Source organism: Macrobrachium nipponense, chromosome 17 (genome assembly GCF_015104395.2).
Source record: "Macrobrachium nipponense isolate FS-2020 chromosome 17, ASM1510439v2, whole genome shotgun sequence".
Taxonomy (NCBI): domain Eukaryota; kingdom Metazoa; phylum Arthropoda; class Malacostraca; order Decapoda; family Palaemonidae; genus Macrobrachium; species Macrobrachium nipponense.
Genome location: NC_087210.1, coordinates 61,687,239 through 61,711,874, shown reverse-complemented (window position 1 = coordinate 61,711,874; position 24,636 = coordinate 61,687,239). Strand labels below are relative to the sequence as shown.

At 37.2% G+C, this 24,636-nt stretch overlaps 2 long non-coding RNA genes across 3 annotated transcripts in view; both read right to left on the bottom strand.

Moving 5' to 3' along the window:
• LOC135196053 (uncharacterized) overlaps positions 1-12,684 on the bottom strand; it is a 20,770-nt gene extending 8,086 nt beyond the window's left edge. Inside the window, exons 1-3 of one of the 2 annotated variants that reach the window (XR_010310304.1) lie at positions 12,553-12,684; positions 3,071-3,502; positions 1,790-1,883 (exon numbers count right to left, since the gene is read on the bottom strand). This is a non-coding gene — a long non-coding RNA (uncharacterized LOC135196053). The other variant, XR_010310305.1, reaches the window with a different exon arrangement.
• Positions 12,685-13,563: 879 nt separating this feature from the next.
• LOC135196052 (uncharacterized) overlaps positions 13,564-24,636 on the bottom strand; it is a 271,313-nt gene continuing 260,240 nt past the window's right edge. Inside the window, exon 3 of the long non-coding RNA XR_010310303.1 lies at positions 13,564-13,667. This is a non-coding gene — a long non-coding RNA (uncharacterized LOC135196052). The remainder of the gene's footprint in view (positions 13,668-24,636) is intronic.

Below are 24,636 nucleotides of genomic sequence, written 5' to 3'. Positions count from 1 at the left end.
GATTTCTGATGTCCAAAATATACCAAAGAAACCAATGGAGAAGAGAAAAGGCGAGATGCCATGCTGAGGTAGAAGAGCAAGTCTTTGTAGTGGTTAAGGAATTCTGGGGCCTATGGGATACTGAACGGTGAAGCAGGCATTGAGAGAGCAGTAGGAAAAGATATAGTAGCAGCCTGGACGTAGTGAACAGAGAATGCTAAACCCTGTAAGTGCAACAAAGACTTGCAAGGTCAATAAAGCCTGTGCTACTCACTGCATGAAGCAGCAATAAGGGTGCTAACAAATTACATGAAGTTGAAAAGGTGTACTTTTGCAATTCTAAGGTTCTAGGCCAAGTACCACTGAAAAATTTATGTAAAAAAAATGAGGATGAGATTAGAATATTTGACGTCCAGCGGCTAGGAAATTGACTGATATTGAAAGAATAACTTGATTTGGACACGAGATAGAAGTAGGGAATAGTAAAAAATCCACTTGACACAGAAGTAGCAGGAGGAAGACTTCTACCAAGGCCCAGAAAACCAGGGAAAAGGAGCAATGATCAGATGGTTATTCAACCTGACAGTCCACAAGACGGGAGTGGAGAGCGCGCGTTCACTTCACACTTAACCATATCAAAGGAAGAGAAACGTTAATACTGATGATGATCGGTTCTGTTTGATTTGGAGAGGGAAAATCAGCTTCTGTTTGTGTCATAGAAATACAGGAACATCCTGTTCATCGTCGATAGAAAGGAAAACAGTTTCTTTATGGATGTATAAGCGTTTATTCTAACTTTATTTATTGTATATAATACATTTCAAGTGTCAAAGCACCGAACATCATAAACACCTCCCAAAGTGGTCAATTCATTACTTTTATCAACTGAGACCATAGGCAAATACAATATTTTTGTAAAATAAAATTCGAAACGGAAAGAAATGACAACCATTATATTTCAAAGAAATGAGTTGCGCGTGAAAGATATTCAAATGATAAAGTTGACTGTGAAAAATATTCAATGGTCAGACTCTTGGATAAATAACTTATCTTGAGCACTTATTCAGCCTGTTCCTTTCTAACAAAAATCAGCCAGTCACACCCAAAAGGGTAAATTAATCACTAACCTTACACCTCTCGTCTGTTCAGACGTACGACTTTAAAGTTTCAGATTTACACTTATCCTGTCCTACAGTAACTTTAATACATTCAAAATTCTTTCCTTTCTGGCAGTCTACTTCATTTATCTTATTTATTCTTGGACATAATTATTCGACATTGCTCGTGGCTATTGTGATGGCCAAAATCAAGCCACCATTAAGCTCTTATTTCACCAGCTTTTAGCACTTTTCACTTGACAATACCTTCCTTGGAATCTGTCCCCTTCAATGCCCCTTTCATTCTGTCCAGAACAATGATCTACTTTTTGAAAGCTATAACTATAAGAACATACTAGAAAAACAGCCAATACCTGTGTAAACAAGCCTTCCATCTTTGCATAGTACTTCGAATGTTTAATCCAGTGATTTGCTATAGTTAGTTTTAGTAAGCAGAGTTGCTCTTCAACCATAAATTAGTCATTTTGATACTGTGTTGAGGTTTAATATCAAAGTTTATAGCCATTTTAATACCTTTTACTATTATATACATACTAACTACTACATCCAAACAGGAATTCTAACCCAAGGTGTTAATCACCTAAAGCCACAGATTTAATAGATCATACGAGTATGTTAGAGGCAGGGTCCTGGTTAGAGGATACAAATATAAGTGTTAACAGCAGGAATCAAAACATTTATGATGATCTTACTTTAATGTTGTTATCCTCTCATGCGCCGATGTTTGTCCAACGACGGGAACTTGATAATGCAATCTTCCAAGAGTGTTTGGCTCTCGGTCGAGATCTGAAAATTAAACAAAATAATTAACGCCATTCGTAAACTAATGATTAAAACTAAATTTTGTAATTCAGCATACAACTGTGTGTGTGTGTGTGTGTGTGTGGAGAGAGAGAGAGAGAGAGAGAGAGAGAGAGAGAGAGAGAGAGGAGAGAGCGCGCGCGGGGGTGGAAGGGGGAGACGTTATCATCATCTGCAGAATTATGCCCACTGGAGGGAGAGCAACATCCGTTAACAGCACGGCTATCAATTTCATGACTAATTACTTAAAAGAATATTTAAGGCCACATCAAAATGGGAAAGTGTAGCTTCCCAAGATTGTTCATGATAAACTCACCCCAAACCTCCCACTTTTGATTTTACTCTTAGCATTTACTTGTAATCATTTGCAGTGTCTCGAATTTGACTCAAGATGTAATGTTGTTATTGTTGTCATTATCATTAATAAGTTTGAAAAACTATGCGCTTGGTGTTACGCCATCAAAAGAAAATTTGGTGAGAACCGAGGAGAAACACGTAGTGGAACCACATACCATCCCCATTTCTATTAAATATTGATTCGCCTCCAATTTATTGAGACTTATCCCAAAGTTTCAGCTGGAAAGTGATAACTGCAGTTTGTAGGAAACTATTATAGCCTATCAAATAACCGTACCGTAATACCTGGAGTGAAAAATGGCCCAATCTAAGAAACAAATTTCCTTTCATATAAGATACTAAAATAGTAGGATGCTGTCATTACTTAACAGAATTATGGTCAATATCAATTTGAACAAACCAGACAAATTGATGATAAAACTCTTGACGAAGTAAATATTTATAGACGAGTATAGCATAAAATGGCAAAATACTTCACAAAGTTCGTACTTGAGTAAGTGGGTCATTCGAGGATGAAGTCTTTAAGCATTTTAAAATACATGATGCGCTTACGTCATGAAAATACATGCTGTGGACATATCTTAATTTTAATTGGGTAAATGCTTCACTGCTATTGTGATATATCCCATAATAAGCAAGCAATATTTATCAGCTGTTGTGTGATTGCTGGCCTACATCAGTACGTCGAAAATAACGCATTAAATAATCTTGAAAACAAATACATACGTTTGAATAAAATCATTAGATCTCCAAAAAAAATTACCTTTGTTATACATTCTTAAGGTTACAATAAATTGAATATATACCATACTCACGATGATGACTGAAATATGGAGATTACTCGTGGCAAAAAATTTTCTAAGGTATCCCTTGTATTCCATTACTGTCCGATTATATCCTGTTGGAGAAACTGAGCAGTAGGTTTGCAATGTACAGACTCGAGTTATAACCCAATGTTGGTAAGTGAATACTTAACGGAGGAAACTAAAGCAGTAGTCAATTCCGTTCATTCCCTGTACCTTTTAACACATTTTGCCGCAGTCGCTGCCAAGGCTTGGTCGCTGCAATCTTCAGCGACCATTCAAAGCGAATGTTTGGAAAGCCTTACACAGAGATCTGCAGCAATATATCAAACACTCCACAGCTGGGGGAATCGTGTGTTGTTGACGGAAGCAGAATACTCCCTCGGCACATACATCTACTTTGTCCAAGAAACGGTAAGACACATGAGCTCCTCAAGATTGGTCCTGGAAAATAAAGAATAATAATAATAATAATAATAATAATAATAATAATAATAATAATAATAATAATAATAATAATAATAATAATAATAATAATAATAATAATAATAATAATATCTATTTCAGCTCAGGGCCAAATACATTGAATATACAAAATACACAGTAACATACACAATCTAGATATATGAGATATCATGATAATAAAAATGAGTAATCGGTACTTATCCACAAAATAGCTGAGGTAGCATAAAAGATAGTGATCATAATACTGGTAATAACCGTAATAATATTGGTGAGAAAAAAATGCATCGAGAGTTATAACAGTTAGTGCACAGATTATATAACTTAAATTTCAACTAGAGACCTTAGGTGGTTACAGTAGTCAGGTCCATAAGGCTAAATACGAAAATTGAACGTAGAAAAAAAAAACTAACTTGATAGTAATCACAGTAATAATGAAAAAATAAAATATCAGCAATAAATATAATAATGACAAAATCTGCAGATGACATCTTGCCAGTACAGAGAATAAGTCCTTTAGGGGACAATGGCCTCATTTTCCGATCTTTCCCACAATTTAGATCATCTTCTTGCTGCACTCCTTAGGATGCTTTGTATGAGCGAGTTGCTGCTGTTTCTTACTCGGATTACCAGACTGGACATTGTTCGCCTAACAATGATTTTTAAATTGTCCAGGTGGTTTTCTAAGAACATCTGTGGGGCGGAGTGGTAGCGTGGAGTGTTTGTGAGGCATCTCAGAATGTCATTGTGTACAACAGTGATACGTCTCATGGTCTCTCGGGTATAGTCCGTCCAGAGGGAGCACCCATAGATACTGCAGCAGTACGAGCGGAAGAGCAGCAGTTTCACGTCTCGGTGACAGAAGGCAAACCTCCTTGCAATCATGTTGCCAGTTGCACATAGTTTACGACGCCTCTGTTCAATGTCTGCCGTATCTTTTAGGTCGTCGGTGATAATGTGACCCAAATACGGAAATTCGCGCACAAATTCCAGCCGATGGTTTCCGAGGAAAGAGGAAAATTTGTGGTTCTGCAATATGCTTATGCGATCTCGGGAGCAGCGACATGCACTGGGTCTTGGTTTCGTTGTAGATTATATCAAATTCCTCTGCATATTGGCGGCAAGTGTCGATGAGCTGTTGGAGGTCATGCACTGATGGGGAAATCAGAACCATATCGTCGGTCTAACAGAGGTTGTTTATAGTTGTTTCATTGACAGTGCATCCGATTGGGAGTGAGTTCAGTTTGACATTCAAGGCATCTGTGTACGTATACAGGTATGGAGAGAGAATGCCCCCTTCCCGAAGGCCGTTTAGGGAGCCGAAGGTGTACGATAATACGGTACCCCATTTGACACAGCATTGCTGTGTGGAGAATATCATAACAGTACGCTTATACGACAAGATCTTTTCTGTTACCAATCACACAAGCCGAAATTACAGAAACTTCTAGTACAAATTTTTTTTTATAAAAAAATGTAACATAGTTGCTTGGCATTATCCATAAAGCATGGTGATTAGGGCTTATCATGAAAAACTTTTCAAGTCCGGGTAGCGGTTCAAGTGATGGCTACAGACAGATGGAAATACAAGATTCGTAACTGGTAAACCACTGGATGAGCGATACTATATAGTATATGGTGTCACAATATCTGTGCTTTAGGGGCAGCGCTCATCTCCATCTCATATACAAACTGACCAACACAGTCAAAGCAAATGATTCTCTTCATCACATTATTCTCATCATATCTTTTCAGAGAAATTATCTGGTCCTGCGCTTGGCATAAGCAGTTGGGCTTAATGGATACTGGTTTTTGAGGATTTTTTCCCATCTATTAGTGATATACCCAGGCTTGTTTGACATCTAAGATTTTATGGAATTATCACACTAAACCAAAAATATCTGGGTTAGGCCTAGATATTACACAAATTAAATGTTTCAGGGATACTCAAATTCTTATCATAGTAGGAGTTATTCTAGCATAACGACTATACATACAAGCCTCATCAATCAACTGCTAGCGATAACAACTAAATCCGATTCGAGGAATGCCACCCAGGATTAAATTTATACTGTCAGGCAATCACACTTGGACCCAACATCAACCATACTTCTATGGTATACGTAACCTAGTTATGTCATCAAGAAACTCTATTCTTGAATGAAAAATGCAACTAACAGTTACCGAGTAGAAACATAAAAAGACTGATATCTTAATGTAATGCCAAAACCTATAAATTTCAAAATATAATAAGCCTGATGGGGTCTTAATGTATAAATGTTATAAGTTTCAAAATATAATTCGCCTGATAGGGTCTTAATGTAAGACCAAAACCTATAAATTTCAAAATATAAGCCTGATAGGGTCTTAATGTAAGGCCAAAACTTACAGGTTTTAAGAGCAAACATTCAGTAACTTTAAAAAAAACAAGAAACGGGTGTTAAAGGACCATCGTTGTGCTAGAAAAAAAAATGCCATAAAAACAAAGGACTGCCCAAAAGAGTTGAAAGGAAATTTCAGCGAAGAGTTAGGAAGAGGCAAAGAATAGTATATAGAATTTAGACCAAAGTCCAAGCACTTGGACCTGCGAGGTCATTCAGCCCTGAAACGGAAATTGATAGCAAAAGGGCCTGAAAGGTGTAAACAGGAGGAAAACCTCACTGTTGCACTAGGACTCCATTTGTTGACAGGAGGTGGAGGGGGGGGGGGGCAAGACGAAGAAAGAGAACAGTAAAAGGAATGAAAGGGATTGCTGCTAGGGACCGAAGGGACGCTCCAAAGAACCTTACGTAGTGCCTACAGTGCACCACATGGGATGCAATGACGGCACTACTATACGGGAAGGAAAAGACGTATCTGCAGGGTAAAACAACTTTCAGATAATTCTTGATTTTAAAGACAACTTTCAGTGCCACTCGACTAAAACTGAACGTGCACTCTTTCAAACCTACGTTCAGCACTAACACCCACCCTATCCCCCCGACTCTTCCCGACCCCACCTTTTAGTTAAACGGAGCCCGGAAGGGCCGGAAGTTTCCATCAAGTCTAAATCAACCAACCAACACTGTCCGTTTGGTCTCTCCATGGACTACCCTGAACTAATCGTCTATGGAACTAGACAGAAATGGGTTAAAACTGTTGGATCTATGTAAGCATAGTGAGTGATGAATCTGCCCAATAAATAATAGACAGGAATAGGTAGAAAATGGAAGGAAAACTACCTGATAAAATATTTCATAAGTGAAAGCTACAATAACCCGAAAGAGAAAAGTGATTCAATAAGATATTATGTGTGTGGTACTGTGTCGTTTCTTTACTTAAATGAAAATTCCTATGCAAACCCTGAAGAAAAACTTCTAACCTTCCCCCCTGCCAAAACTACCCATCTAAAATTTGACCAATCTGTAGCCTGTTTTCCATAGGTCAAAAACATGAAATGAAATGGAGACGGAGAATAACCCTTCTCATTATAACAACATCGAATGCGGTATCTTACCTAGATTAAGCCAGATATGTGAAGGGGTTTCTTCCATACTGCACTTGTGATATGGAGGATAGTTACACACAGGGTTGCCGTTTTGAGGAATTTCGTCTATTAGTGTGGCTTTCCGGTGACATCTGGCAACCCCCCGTGGCTTTTTCGACCACAGGCCACGGCACTGAAGAATAAAATTCTTCACTTTGCCTTTTTATGTTTTATTATGAAAATAAAGCTATAAAACACATCCTGCTTACTTATACGAATGAATATTATTGAAATCCTTTATTTGTCTTCGTCAAAAACACTTTATGTTAAGCTAGTGACGTGCAGTTTTCTATCATCACGGAAAATAATTCTACATCGAAAAATACGCATTCTAAACATTAAATCATAAATAACGTAAAAAAATCAGATGAACTGCATATGGTAACACTGCTAAAAGCCAATGTGAAGAAAAAACGGCACCACTGAACTTACAGAAGCTGTGTGTCAGAATTGGAAAGACTCAAGTTTTACAGGAGGAGAAGTTTTGAAATGAAGCACTCCATTCTATCGAGGTTACATACCCTTATTAATTTTACTGCACCAAGACGAATTTGTCGGTATTCAATACTATGAGATCTTTACATTTTTTTTTCCAGTCTACCAGGTTTTCTGCGCCCATACAAGTGTCCTAGTGTTCCTGCTAACTATACTCGGTTTTTTTCCATCTGTCCACCAGCGTGTAGTGTTTGCGTATGGTAACACTGCGTCCCGGGCTTTAGATAGTTACATTCAGCTTACATTCAACAATAATAATAACCCTATTTCGAATACTAACGGTGTAATTCGCATACAGTAAATTATTGAAACACTTTTCAGTTGCAAATGTACGCCCAGATATCCTTTTATTTACCTAAAACTTACACATAACGTATCTATCTAAAGCCCGGGATGCAGCGTTACCATACGCAAACACCACAGGTGGGTGGACAGATGAAAAAAAAAAAAAACAGTATAGTCATAAATGGTTTAAATGTGGACTTTAATCTTTAAGTTTCGGATGTGCAATGGACGAATCTTGCTTGAAAAACTGACGAGTTACTCCTTTCTCTATTGACGAGTTTCTCAGTTACATAATTATGATGCAATCTACCCGAAATGCAAGTCTCGGAAATATGCACCAGTTATTACTTTGAAAAAAAGTTTTTGTTTAAAATAGTGCAAGTCATAACAGATTCAATCACCATAAACGAAACGAGTTGAAGCCCAATTTACTGCTGATGATACATTTACTTCCATTTTGGTATATGATTAGTACATTTTCGGTCACTACACTTTACACAATATAAACAAGTCATCATCCTTCGAAAGACTTCAGTGCTGTTCAAGGAGTTGTGACATGTTCAGAGGACCTCGAGAATCGGGCTACGTATTAAGTGGAAAAATTCAGAATGGAAATATTATGAACGTTTGAAGAAACTCTCCCAACTTATTTGCCTTTCCTTGTAAGCATCAGACATTGTTCATTAGGCCAAAGGCACCACTCTGCGAGAGATAAAACATTAAAATTCCATTGCAGTTTCAAGTAAATGCCAATGATATTCTCTATGTTCCAATAAAACTTTGAAACGCAGCTTTCCTTGTGCAAGGTATTCAACGATTTGATGCTTTTGGAATATCAACAAGACCATCAGACATTTCAGACCATTTTTCTTTAAATTAAGAGTATCTGTAATGAAATTATCATTCAATTGTCCGCAGACTGTGCAGTAAAGTATGTTTATTCCAGCTTTCATGTGGCACGGTGTGAGAAACTAGTGGATATCATCACTTGCGCCCTAAACGTCGGGAATGCAAGAATAGTTCCCTCCACCAAGACTCTACGTGGGTCCTAGCCCCGCCCCCCGCCCCCCAAGACCGGTTATGCATGAACACACTATAACAACACCGGCCCCTCTCGTTCGATCAGCTGAAGGCTGACTGGGTGGCTGCGAAATCATGTGTGGAAACCTGGCCTTCACCTTACTACCTATAAATCACTCTGCTACCCCTTCAAGAAATATTGCTCAATAAATCGTGCAGTGTTGCTCTTAAATCACTCTAAATGTCTCAAGAAAAATACTCGCTAAATCACTCCTTTCTGCTTCTTCCAAGAAGCATTCCTCGCATTCATGATGACCGTAAATTTATTTTCTCTGTTGAAAACCGTCGACCGCTTCTTCGGACCTCTCGAACTTTCAGACTAAATGGCTTCATATGTCATTAATTAGGAAGATAAATCAATTATAGCTCAACAGATGCAGAGAAATGGCAAAGCTTCACTCAATTTCATACCAGTTAAAAGTTTCACACATTTAGTTACAAACCTCTTATGTAACAAATGGCTGGATTTCGAAAGACGTTCTTTCCCGACCCCTTATTTTATTCTCTGAAAGGACTGCTTTCAACTTCAGCAACCCCTGAACTAATCATAAGCGTCCTTGTCAATCCTTTTAAGCAAAGCAGAAACCAACGCCCGACTGGTTGGAGGTAGCTACAACTGGTCCCTTAATGGCTGAGGTACAGTACAAAACCATATCCAAATTACAGGACTTCTGTGACAAACGCCGAATTGTGTTAGCTAATAAATTATATACTTTGGCTCTGAGAAAATATTAATGAAATCTTTGTCAAAATAAATTCTAGCACATGTACAACTCGGGGCATTCATTTTCAATCAGGAATGACATAATTCGTATGGAATTAAAGTTAAGACATTCTCTCTCTCATCAATATAATCATCAATACTCTCGTTTATTTTTGGTGCCTACATCTCTGCGCTTTAGTCCATTTGGGGATTCTATTTGTGAGTTACAGTTTATAGTTTTATAAAAAAAAATTATTCTTCAGTACTATAACTTTTAATGTTTTTGCATGGAAAAGTAATTCATTGCTCTTAAATGTCTCAATACTGAGTTTTCCCGCCAGTTTAGTTCCTGGGTCAACTTACTGAACTTAATTTTGCATTCCCGTATCTTGGTCACATTAACCTGTAGTTATCCACGTTTTTACCTGTAGTTATGCTTCAGGTGGTGTATTGCTTCTTCTCAGTCCTCATACTCATAGACGTTGAAACGACATCAGATCGCGTATTCAATACTGGCTGGGAAAGGTTCTTTAGATGGATTGTCCTGCTTCGGATGATAACTGGCGCTTCCTCACTCAAATAATGAACTATTGCACTAACATAAAGCTCTGATATAGAGGTTTTTGATCAGTCCAAGGCTATTTACCTTTGCACAAATACTGTTTTGAAAACTGTCTCGAGTAGTGAGGGAAGGTCATAACTACGACGAAAAAAAAAGGGAAAAAAGGCTGCTCCTTTTACCTATATTACCTCCACTGGCTGAACAGCCATAAGAGCAACCACTATCTCCTGTCATCTAAAGAAAACACTCAAGTTATCAAAGCTTTTCTTTCATTTTGGGTCTGGCACATACGGCCTAAAAATCAAAATGACAATAAAAAAACAACTAGTATTTAGGTCAAGCATTTCAACAAGTTGGGATTCGTATGGAATTATTAAAGGTCAAACCCTGACAATTTTCTTAAATTCATTTAGCATGTGTTGAGTTTCATCAGCACATACCTAAACAATTATAAACATTCATATTTAATGACGTACAAAAGGATTAATATTTTTATTATTCTTCATTAGTGTTTGAACCTGCAGGACTGTGGAGTTGAGTAGCCGGCTCTTTCTTCCTAAAACTCTAGCACACAGTGCACCTAGCAAATACTACTCAAAATTTCACATATTTCATCTTATTGACCCATGTCAATAAGAAAATTATATTAGGAATCTTTGTTTCATTAAAAATCATTATTCTTAGAATTAATGAATGGAAAACCAAAGTGTTATTTCTATGATAATTTGCTGCAATTAACAATATATGTCAATAATTTCAATTTCAAATAGTAAGTGTACGTTACTTATTTCGAGAAAACATTCAAAATCAATGGCAACTAAATCACTTTAAAAATCTAACCAGAATCCAAATTCGTATTGATTTACAGAGTTCCTACATTACTCTTACAATTAATCAAGTATCAGTGGCACCTAGAACTCCCATTGAACGCGTTCACTTTATGAAAACCTCTGGGATCCCCGTGCAAAAATCCTGCATGCAGTCTTGGAGAATACCCGGTAGATCTATGTAATAACTACGCGTCGGTTTTTTGTTGTTGTTAAAAATTACAGTTTCATATTGTATTTAAAATGCTTATTAATAACGTATCGTTATTTTTTGGGGATCGACTGTAATTAAACCCAAGGGACTATAGTAGATTCTCATCAACCGTGCATATGATGTCTAGGCCAGTCCCTTACGACGCTCCTGATTGGCTGTTGATAAGCCAATCACTGGGCTGGAAACACTCAGTCTCTCTCGAGAGTTCACATGGGTAGGATCTATGTTCCACCTCTCCTGAGGGATAAGTCTTTCAGGAGAGGTGGAACATACATCCTGCCTATGTGAACTCTCGAGAGAACAGAGTTAACAGCCCTGTGACTTGCTTATCAACAGCCAATCAGGAGCGTCGTAAGGGACTGGCCTAGACATCAAATGCAGGGTTGATGCGAATCTACCATAGTACTGGAACAGCGAAATACATTTAACTCTCCAATCCCTAGTGGCTGTTGTATTCGCGGACCGTTACTTGCAGTCCGTGAGGAGTTATTGCTTATAGAATTACCGAACACCTAAAAGCTACAACTCTCTACCCTTAAAGTGTCAACAACAGTCCAACTCCTTACGAATATTTTGGCCAGTTTAACACAACCTCGTTTTTCCCGTTGCTAAGTTGTCTTATTCAACTCGGGGTACCACCTTGAGCACGATTAAATGATTTCATTAAAGAATGACCATCTCTACAAGAGAGGAGCACACATTATGATTCCTGTCGTGTCTAAAAACACACTATGCTTCGCTGTTTCCACACCAACTCCTTGACTGACATGGACAAAGGGGTTTCAAAGGATTCGGCTTCCTAGCCTATCAGTATCTCTGTTCCATTTACATAGACCACTTTTCTCACCCACAGGTAAAAAAAAGACACTTGCGGGCTTCTCGTGTGAGCATGAACCCGACGAGGCACCCGAACATCATCCACTGAATATACTGAGTTCGGAAAAATGCTTCAGCAGCCTGTGTATACAGAAACAAAACAAAATGTCAACGGCTTGAAACATTCCAACCACTTTTGTTGCAAAATGATCTATAGGATATGATTCAGGAACATCACAAAATTAGTTATCGAATGCCTACTACTAAGCGGAGCCTATACTGTGACCATCCCTTACTTTATTATAGCCGGATCTCTCCTTCCAGTTTCCTCCTGCATAACCCAGGAAGCAGAATATGACGTATTGGAATGCAATAGCTTCAGTGGAACTTTATAAACGCGCCATCTCATTAGTTGACAAATTTCCTCAGTACAGTCCTCAGAAAAGCAACAACGATGACTCTTGGAAGCATTTCTTGCAAAAACTTCTTGGTGACCACAAAGTCTTTTTCATATCACCACTTACCTCGATTATTTAGTCACAACATTATAAGCACAAGGTAAAAAATGCGCCGTCGAACTCATCCCTCACGGCAGTCTGACTGAAAACCTTCTGAGTAGTTTACAGCCAATCAGAAAAGTCCACACAACTCCCTTCAAACTGAGAAGGTGAAAACGACTCTGATTGGCTGAGAGAGAAAACAAACAAACCGTAATATACATCAACACTTGAAGAAGGTGTTACGTTTTTTTCAATAGCCATATTAAACTTTTTACGACTGACGTCAATTTTGAAAAAAAAAATCTTTCACAGAACTTAATAAATGTTTATTTTTTTTTTTTATTTTTTTTTATAGAAACACTTGTATTTTAAAATTTAATTCTAGGAAAATTCATGTTCCAAATTATCTAACAGTCATCATAAGAGAGAGAGAGAGAGAGAGAGAGAGAGAGAGAGGAGAGAGAGAGCTCCTTTTTAATTCATATTCCTATAAGTATGGAAATAATTTTCCAAGAGCCTTCGTCTAAATTGTTTACTGAGAATTCACGGCAGCTTCATAGCATGTTTAATTTGTATGAACGAACTGTCCGTATCAGCGATACCGTTTTTTATTCACAACATTGGCTTTTAGTAGTGTTACCATAAGCAGTTATGATTTTTTTTTTACGTTAGTTATGATTTAATGGTTAGGATGCGTATTTTCCGATGTAGAATTATTTTCCGTGACGTAAGAAAAAAACTACATGTCACTAGGATTTTAATAAAATTCATTTCTATAAATAAGCAGGATATGATTTATAACTTTATTTTCATAATAAAACACGAAAAGGCAAAGTGAAGAATTTTATTCCTCAAAACGGCAACCCTAGACTCCGTATCTGAATTTCATTCGAGGAATCCATGTGACTCCTCGTTAAAGACGGAAGCTGACCCAATTTTAAACGGCTTTGAAGGAGGTCAATATTAGTGTACTAACGTTTTACATAAAAGTACGTGTAAATACATGCATTCATACATTGGTCTTTCCTTTACTTGCCTTCGATATTTTCCACGGTGGGGGTGGGTGAGTTAGCAGTTGTTTATGGAAAACTCCTGTCTACCAATACGACACTCGAGATGTTAAATAGTCACAGCAGTGTCTGGAAATAAAATCATCTTGAAAATGTGAATCGTTAAAAAAATAAGAAAAAACATCTATCATCTTTATCGTTTATCCGAGAGATGATCATCAGAGCTAAATACATCACATTCCCAGCTCAAAATCGAATGCTTCCTTACCTATCACATCACGGAAAATTTGCATACGAGAACAGATTCTATGAAATAAGACTATTTGCTTATAGTGCATTCCATCGGTAAAAGTTTAATGGGAAAAGTTCCATTTCAAAATGGAGAGGCAATGCGTCTCCAACTGAAGTTTCCTTTCGAGAAACTGCAGTGAAACACCACCTTTCCATTTTTTCTTTAATTCCACATGATGGGAACAAACTAGGGAACGTCTAATTGATAAATTTCCACGAAATTTTCTATTGTTTGTTTCACGCGAAACTTATACGAATGGTACATGTTGTAACGTCAGTTATTATCATTATCATATACTCACGGTTTAAGTAAAACGTCGTTATTCTCAAAGAATGTAAACAATCCTAAACGCTTCTTGTTTTTAAATGGCATTAATCTGAAACAGACCACTTTGGAAAGACCCATGAATACTTTTACATTTAAATCCATTATTGTCCTACATTAGCATAACCAGCAGCAATGATCGGGGAGGAAGCTTAAAAATGTCTTTTAAAGGTTAAGGTCACGCTGTCTCAAGAGATGGTTTCTCCATCTTTTCATTTAGTTCGCAAACTATGTTGACTACGATGGGGACTCATTATGTAATAAGCGATAAAATGGAGAAATGATATTCTGTTTATAAATACCTGTTACTGGAATTATTCTTTATGTAGAAAAAAATATGCAGCGATGAATTTCAAAATCAGAAAAAAATATATGCAAAAAAAAAACAAAAAAAAAAAAAAAAAAAAAAAAAAAAAAAAAAAAAAAAAAAAAAAAAAAAAAAGGCGATAACGAACTCATTGGCACCTGTCCTATCTGCTTCATATTCCAAGGATTGAAAATAATTTCTTACTGCAGCAACTCTTCTTCACTGCCCCGAATACAGTAGGATGTGGAAGGCAACGAAGTGCGGACAGATTTAGCATTGACTGTTGACGGCTTTCCGATCAACTGATTAAAAAAAAAAAAAACTTACTTTTTAACGCTTTGATTCCTAAGGTAAATATTTTAGGTCTTGAAGCGCTTTTCAAGGATAGTTCAGAGGCATTCACGTCACTTCGGTAGAAGAGAGAGCACAGTAAGAGTGAAAAATCGTCTTGCAAAAAATTATGCATCACCTTTTGAAGTTCGTGATGCAACAGGCTGCCCGGTAATCTTAAAATCGCAACAACGCAAAAGTTGCTTTGTGACGGCTTTGAGCCTCGTTCCTGTATTGTTGTTGTTTGCTGAATCCAGTCGTTTTGCAATTATTAGGCGTGATCAAAGAGAAAGAGATGCAACAACAAAATATGAGCGAGCTTTAAACTAAAAAAAAAATAAATAAATAAATAAAAAGCATTGTAAACCTGAGGATGTTACAAACCAAGCAATTGGTATTACAGGTGTTACTGTTCACTGAAAGACTCCTGACAGTATATTAGTCGACGTCTTTCCCAGCACGTTTAAACTTCATGTTTAGCACCGTTATCCTTCACGTTGATTTCGCTAAATTCAGCCTGACACATCGATGTTAATGAAAATGTATTGGATAGCAGCAGAATCTTATCGCTTAAAAATTGATAATGTAAGGGAACAGCTTTTAAGTTTTCACAGGATGAATATGAAACCTCAAAAAAAAAAAAAAAAAAAAATACGAAGAAGAATTTGATTTGTTAGTTCTCACTGCCGCCGCAACGACGAGGTTTATTGACGCCGCACGAGGAAGATGGAAGAAGGGCAACCAAAGGAAATAAGGCGATATGGTCTCTTCTGGTAAAAATTAGGGTTTTAGAAATTATAATGAAAACTGCAGCAGGAACGCCAAGCTTGTATGTTCGACGTGATTGACAAATTGAATGATGTTTAAAGAAAACGGCCACTTTGAAACCATGGCAAAGTTTTCTGGATGATAGTTTTGTTTTCTCTTTGCGAGTGTTTAAAGAAAACGGCTACTTTGAAACCATGGTAAACTTTTCTGGATGATTTTGTAACCTTAAATGTTACGTCAGTCGGTTTGATGATCTAGAACTTTTTAATATTCCCATGTAGGTGCAGTTGCCTGAAAGTATTCCTCTACCCCGTCCCCTTCTGTTTCATGAGAATGGTCTGGTAACACAGCAATGAAGCCTGTTGTGAATGGTCGAGGTATTGGATGCCGATGCTCATATTTTCCAATCACTATTGTAGATATGTTAATGATATACGAATAATAGTTCACATTACCAATGAAATGAGTTTTTGTTCAACAAACAGGAAAATAGTATAGTAACAGAGTAATAAAAATTGCAATGGTGAAAATCATATTCAGTCCTGATTAATCATAATCGTCCACCTTCGTTCCATTGAGGTGTGGCTGCTGCAGGCGTTTGCTGGAATCCTACTTTTGTTCATGGTAGATCATTATTCGGTGTCAATTTCAGAGCATAATTATTTGAATGGAAATACGCTTTGGATTTACACAATCCATCTATTTATAAAGTAATGAGATTATAAACCGCAAATACCAAGACCTACAAATATAATTTCATAAAGGGAATCGTGATAGCCATTGACAGGTTATGATGTGGAAGGCTTTGGGTAAAAATTGTAGACCACCAGATGTATAAAGGAACTTTTGTATCCAGTGTGTCACTCATATTTGTTTTTTATTCGAGCCACTTCTCATCAGAGTAACCAAGATGGAAATTTCTCTGGGTGTGGGGAAATGAGTAATCCCAATATTTCAACGGTCACATGACTATTCTTTCCCCTCTTTTACAAAGCTCTGGAACTGCAGCCTAATAAGTTCTGTTTGCCTTTGCTTCAAAGTCAACCGTTAATATTTTAATATCTTGCTTCTTGTTCTTAATTCTTTTTAGGAGGGGGTTTTGGTTTGGTCAAGGTAGGTCATTCATAGCACCTAACTCATTCTCTCATGATTAGAAAGTAGCAGACTTCAATGTTGTTCTCCAGTAAGTAGTTATGCCTATTTCTGGAGACTTCAATGCTGCTCTCCAGTAAGTAGTTATCCATTTTTCTGGAGACTTCAATGCTGCTCTCCAGTAAGTAGTTATCCATTTTTCTGGAGACTTCAATGCTGCTCTCCAGTAAATAGTTATCCAATTTCCTGGAGACTTAAATGCTGCTCTCTGGTAAGTAGTTATCCATTTATTCAGGAGACTTCAATGGTACTTTCCAGTAAGTAGTTATCTATATCCATAGAGACTTCAATGCTGCTCTCTAGTAAGTAGTTATCTATATTCATGGAGACTTCAATGCTACTCTCCAGTAAGCAGTTATCCATTTTTCTGGAGACTTCAATGCAACTCTTCAATGAGTAGTTATCTTTATTCATGGAGACTTCAATGCTACTTTCTAATAAGTAGTTATCCATTTTTCTTGAAACATCAAAGCTGCTCTTCAGTGAGTAGTTACCTTTATTCATGGAGACTTCAATGCTACTTTCCAATAAGTAGTTATCCATTTTTCTTGAAACTTCAATGTAGCTCTTCAGTAAGTAATCTATATTCATGGAGACTTCAATGCTACTCTCTAGTAAGTAGTTATTCATTTTTCTGGAGACTTCGGTGCTACTCTCCAGTAAGTAGTTCTCTATATTAATGGAGATTTCAATGCTACTCTCCAGTAAGTAGTTATCCATTTTTCTGGAGACTTCACTGTTGCTCTCCAATAAGTAGTTGTGTACATTTATAGAGATTTCAGTGCTACTCTTCAGTAAGTAGCTATCTATATTCATGGAGCTTTTAATGCTACTTTCCAGTAAGTAGTTATCTATATTCATGGAGACTTCAATGCTACTCTCTAGTAAGTAGTTATTCATTTTTCTGGAGACTTCAGTGATACTCTCCAGTAAGTAGTTCTCTATATTAATGAAGAATTCAATGCTACTATCCAGTAAGTAGTTATCCATTTTTCTGGAGACTTCACTGTTGCTCTCCAGTAAGTAGTTATGTACATTTTAGAGATTTCAGTGCTACTCTCCAGTAAGTAGCTATCTATATTCATGGAGCTTTTAATGCTACTTTCCAGTAAAACGTTATCTATATTCATGAAGACTTCAATGCTACTCTCTAGTAAGTAGTTATTCATTTTTCTGGAGACTTCAGTGCTACTCTCCAGTAAGTAGTTATCTATATTAATGAAGAATTCAATGCTACTGTCCAGTAAGTAGTTATCCATTTTTCTGGAGACTTCAATGCTACTCTCCAGTAAGTATTTATACATTTTCTGGAGACTTCAATGCTGCTCTCCACTAAGTAGTTATGTATATTAATGAAGACTTCAATGCTACTCTCCAGTAAGTAGTAATACATTTTTTCTGGAGACTTCAATGCTGCTCTCCAGTAAGCAGTTATCTATATTCATGGTGACCTCAATGCTACTCTCCAGTAAGTACTCTCCATATTTCTGGAAACTTCACTGATGCTCTCAAGTAGGTAGTTATCGATATTCCTTTATCCCTTATGTTTCACGAAAATGGTGTGGTAACACATCATTTCTGAAGCCTGTTTGTCTTGTAACAAGGACATGAATGGTTGTGGTATTGGATGCCAATGCTCATATTTTCTAACCACTACTGTAGAGAATATGTTAATGATATACAAATGATAGTTCTCATTACCAGTGAAATGAGCTGTTGCTAAACAAATAGAAAAATGGTATAGTAACAGAGTAATAAAGATAGAAATGGTGAAAATCATATTCAGTCCTAATTAATCATAATCGTCAACTTCGTTCCATTGAGGTGTGGCTGCTGCAGGCGTTTGCTGGAATCCTACTTTTGTTCATGGTAGATCATTATTCGGTGTCAATTTCAGAACATAATTATCTTAATGGAAATATGCTTTGGATTCACACATTGCATCTATTTATAAAGTAATGAGATTATAAACGGCAAATTTCAAGACCTATAAATATAATTTTATTAAGACAATCGTGACAGTCATTGACAGGCTATGAGACGGAAGGGTTTTGGGAAAAATTAACAGACAACTAGATGTATAAAGGAACCAATATATCTGATCTGATGTAGCACTCATATTTTTTTTATTAGAGCCACGTTTCACCAGAGTAGCCTACCGTGGATGGAAATTTCTCGAGTCATCCGAGTAACAACACCCCTTAACCACCTTGATGGTCTTTATATCAGTGGTAGATGTGGTCGTGCACCGATAAATTCAGTACTTAGATGTGATGAGCAAGAGACTGAACTATGGTTGGTTATATTTTCTGTCACTTTCATTGTTATTATTAGACAATCCTATATAAACCTTATACAATACCTTGAGAACGACAATAGAGACCGCTACCAAAAAGACTAACATTGGAATAACAGTGGTCACGACATCACTTACTAGCCCTCTCTCTCTCTCTCTCTCTCTCTCTCTCGCTCTTCAAGTTATATAACTTTAATAACTTGAAGAGAGAGAGAGGGAGAGAGACAGGGCTAGTAAGTGATGTCGTGACCACTGTTATTCCAATGTTAGTCTTTTTGGTAGCGGTTTAGTGACTGGAATTGACAATGGATCGTAATCAACAAAGAATCAGCATTAGGAGCAAATTTTAGGCATGAGAAAGACTGGCATGTCTTACAAACGTATTGCAATAGAATTGGGAATTTCATTGCTAACAGTTTGACTTTGGTGTCGAAGATGGGAAGAGTCTGGAAACCTCAACGAGCAAAAAAAAAAAAAAAAAAAAAAAAAAAAAAATAGACCACAGAAGATAGGGTAGTCACGAATAACCCATTTACAAATGCAGGAATTTTAGGATAGCTGATTTATGATTTAATTATTGGAATGACAACGCAAAAAAATAAATAAACTGCATGTTAAGCACAGCAGAAACATTACTTCTAATAAAATATAGCGTATTTATTTTAATTTCTACTAACCCATTATTCACGTTTCTCGTTACTTTTTTCCGGACAATCAGCTAAAGAATATGCGTCATGTTGTATTTACTCACCTTCTCTAATTGGCCTGAAATCGTACACCAAGTCATATATCTGAATATTTTCAGGTGATATGAGTTTCCAATTTTTACCTGTTTGCAAGTCATTTGCCGATTGTGTTTTCCTCGTGTATCACGGAATTTGTACATTCAATTAAAAATGCAAAAGTGCTTTCTTTCTCTGTGTATTGGCATCATGGCCCTGCGTAAACAAATCAGCCGTATGAACGTAATAACAGTAAATTGCATCGAACCCATAGGGTTGGGAGTTGACTAAACAAAGAGAAGGACTGAAACTGTTTTGTGATATTGGATTCTATACACATGCAAACAGGCATCTCTACTGAGATTAAACTGTGCATCAGAGAGAGAGAGAGAGAGAGAGAGAGAGAGAGAGAGAGAGAGAGAGAGAGAGAGAGAGAGAGAGAATGTTTCAGCGACATCCTTAATCTAATTATTAACAGCATAGTCTGCCTTCGTTCGTGTCTCTTTATTGGTCGGAGGACTTCACTCCTAATGGCTTCTTTGGTACTTTTTCAAGCACAGTTATTTACCTCGTTTGTTGGCTAAAACACTTCCTCTTAAAAATGTACCCGTTTCCTCTAATATTTCTGTGGAATTTTGTTCTTGGCTTTCTTATTTCCCCATGATGAACTCAGTGTTAGGACTAATGAAGTTTATTTCTCAAATGTCAAATTGTTTTTGATTGATATTCACTTGTTCTCAGAAGGTTTAAAGTTCTTCCTAATTCACCTGTGATCCTAAATCCTATGGAAAACGACAGGCTTACAAACAGTATTTCTTAGGTCAAAGTAATATATAGTGCCTCGGAAAATGAACAGGATATAGCAAAGCGGTCCTGCTACGTCTTGCTAATTTTTTTGTTTAAATATCCCATAAAACGTTGCTCCTTGTATTCGGTGGAGTGTTGCTACAACCTGTATTTTCTTCCTCGTGTAATCCAAGTGTAATTATTCACTCGTGCCACATTTGCTCATAAATGTTATCAACCGTAGCGGGGTAGTGCCGTCAGTGTACCTCATGCGGTGCACTTTAGGCAGTATTTTTTAAGCGTGCCTTCGGCCCCTGGCTACGGCCACTTTCGTTCCCTTTACTGCACCTCCTTTCATATTCTCTTTCTTTATCTTACTTTCCATCTTCTCCTAACAACTGATTCATAGTGCAACTGCGAGATTTTCCTCCTGTTACACCTTTCAATCCTTTTACTGTCAATTTCCATTTCAGCGGTGAATGACCTCATAGGTCCCATTGCTTGGCCTTTGGCCTAAATTCTATATTCAACTCAACTCAACTCATAACTGTTATCATAACCGAAGAGCATCAGAACAACGAGGTAAATTAGGGCAGCTGAACGAACTAATCAATCAGTCTGTTGAGCGAGATTTCCCTCAGCCTAGATTTGCGAAGTATGACGTTTGGTAAACTGAAATTGCCTAACAGCCATATTGGCGCTTGCGTTTCCAAATACCTGTAATTCCATGACAACTGCCGAAACATTTCACGTGACAGACATAGAGTAAAAGTACCCTCCTTTCAATTAGTTATATGCTTTTGTTTTTATTTATTATTTGGTCAATCATTTTGTGGTTTGGACGATGAAAATCACTTTTTCTATATCATGATTAGTTACTGCGTCAGTGTGGTGTCTGCGGTGGGAGGTTGAAACCAACCTTCTTTGGAAGCTTGAATTTAAAGTCAATGGGGACTGTGGTGTGTTTGTTCCACGTGAATAGGTTTCATCTACCGAAATAATAATTTCCAAATAGAAGCGAGATGGGTTAGTTCAGCATCAGAATAACGTTACCATGAACGACCTGAGAATTGTCTTTTGAATAATGGAAAGGTGCTGGGGATGGTAAATGAAAGTATTATAGCAAAGCCATTAGTAACAATTCCTCTGGATCATAACAATTACAGTTTCTGTCAAATAACCGAAAGTGAGCGAGGCCAGCATTACTATCCATTCAGGAATTATATATGACCTCGTTACAATTAATGCTGACTTTGATCTTCCTACAAAGTAAAACCGTAAAGGAAATATAGGCTATTCATATTTATCAACTGCAAAAGGTGCACACATTCATAAAGTTCTATGAAATTTTCTCTTTGAGAGAGAGAGAGAGAGAGAGAGAGAGAGAGAGAGAGAGAGAGAGATTTTAGATTTTTTGGATTCAAACGAATTGGTTCACCGGACTTTTGAATGCTAACTTTTGGTTCAAAGGGAACTTCTGAGAAAGAAAAAGGCATGGTAAAAAAAAAATAAAGAAGAATTATTCTGCCGTTCACTTGCATTTTTCATCAGAACTGGTATAAAAATATTAAAAGTAAAGGAAAGTAGTTTCACAATCTACAACACATCATAGGTGATATGAGAAACTTTTAAAATAATGGAAAGAAAAATGTCGGCCATACACTCTAAAATTCACATTGGATCTATAATTCTAAAAAATTGTTACGTTCAAGAAAGAAGATATCTTATATCACCCTTGTTGATTTAGAAACGAAGAAGAAGAAGAAGAGAAAGGATATATTTGCTGCCTTGACTTCAATCCTGTCATCACAGTTGAAGAACTTGCAGCAGAACGTTTAGCAGACTTGGAAGACATGGGATGACGTTTGCCTTATACGCAATATGATGCAATGGAGTGCGAAATGAGGAAAGGGCTGAATGCCTAGGAATCCTTGCTTGGGTGGTTACCTCATATACTGGTTCCTCAGTATTCTTCCTTACTCTTCTGAAGGTGGTGAGGAAATCTATTTCCATTAGGAATAACATTAATTTTGCTCCTTCAGCATTTATCAAGTACATAAGCATTTTAGTATAGCTAACACATTGTTTTAATATATGCGTAATTCATGGTAACAAATACCTAATTATTTATAAAGTAATTTGAATTTATCATATTTCAGTAACAATGGACTGAATCTGGAATACCTGCCAGTTATGTCAAGGGAAATGATCTCGTGAGTTTGGAGTTGGACAGCAATCATTCCCAAGATTAATCTGCTGTTTCTAGTTGGACCTTTTATTAAAAATGGAGTTTTTGGGGGGCATACATTCGTAGTTGCCACTGAATACCGCTATACCGCTACTTCCCATTTGCCGAAAAACACCAGGAATGTTAGGAGTCAAAGTAGCAGTTTACTTACTGTTGTAGCAGTATCCATAAGTTCGTAATGATCGTAAACGATAGAGGTGGCAGTACAAACTGTGGATGTATGGTCTTCATCGACATTATATGATAATGCAATTCGGTATGGATTTCATCAAAACCTTGCATATTGCATCCTTTCTATCAAAACTTATATTTGACAGAGGTGTAATTTGGTGAGTGGCATCAGTTACTTCAAAAGGAGAGAGAGAGAGAGAGAGAGAGAGAGGAGAGAGAGAGAGAGAGAGAGAGAGAGAAAACGTGCTTTTATGGATTTTATATTGAGCTGCCTGCATCTTTCAAATCTCTCTTCTCTCTCTCTCTCTCTCTCTCTCTCTCTCTCTCTCTCTGTGCTGTTATCGTCTATATATTTTTCCAGAGGCAAACTGCATTCGAATATTTCGTACCCTGAATCGCACAGCCACAGGTAATGAAGATAAATGCGAAGACCAACATGCCTCCTACCTTCAACGAGTGGAAAAGAGTCTGTAAATCATGCAACTGACAGGTGGAAGTTTTGGAAAGCGAATACAGCAACCATGATGAAGTCAGGTGGGGAAAATTTTGATGGTCATGTTTTACTTTTTCTGATGATGGAAATGTTCTAATTTTCTTGCTAAGCGATGAGCGAATCTCACATTTTCAATATTCATTTTTAATGCTTCTCAGTTAATTTAAAAAAAAGATATTTCTTCTGTATAACGCTTTACCCTATTTTACCCTGGGATTGTGGCACTTTACGCGGATGTAGATGTTATCTTGGAAAGGAAAGAAAGTATCCTTATCTCTTGCTAAACATTTTTTAAGTCTCTCGTCCAGTTAATCAGTCCTCTTCCTCATCTTTCTGATGGAGTCGGTGACCATATCAGTAGTCATTGGTCACCCTGTTAAATGGAATGGGATGGAATGGAATATAAAATTTAAGGCCAAGCATTGGGACCTATGAGGTCATTCAGTGGTAAAAGTTAAATTGAGAGTAAAATGGTTTCAAAGTGTAAAAGGAGGAAAATGATCTCATTTGCACTATGAAACAAATGTCAGGAGAGGGTGGAAAGAAAGATGTCAGAAAGAGAATATGAACGGAGGTACAGTAAAAGGAAGAAGGTAAAACGAAAGACGTTAGAAAGAGAATATGAACGGAGGTACAGTAAAAGGAAGAAGGTACAAAGAAAGACGTTAGAAAGAGAATATGAACGGAAGTACAGTAGAAGGAATGACAGGGGCTGTAGCTAGGGGCCGAATCTTAAGTAATGCTTGCAGTGCACCGTATGAGGTGTCTCCTCCTGTTGCTAATGGTATCTCTTTCAAATTTGCGAAGAATTGCAATGCTCATTTTCTTGAGATGAAAAAGTTTCCATTATAGAAAATGCGAAATACTGATCTCCCTCAGTGTTTTAAGAAAAAGCCATAGAATGACATCTAATTACATTGCTCCTTGGAAGTCTAGCAATGCGTTCGTCCTGCATTACATTCTGCACGATTCCTTGGGGAATTTATGTAAAAATCGGCTTCTATCTCGGCGTTTTTCACCTAAGTCGGGCCCCTTTACTTCCTGATGGAATCAGAACAGGTGAAGGTTCAGTACATCTGTCCTCCCCTGCCCTACTCCAACCACCCCCTTAAAAAAAAAAAAGATCGATTGGTTTTTCTAATTACTGACCAACTGCTTTAACCTCTTCGATTAAAAAAAATCTACCAATCACTACCTAACTTTCTGCGA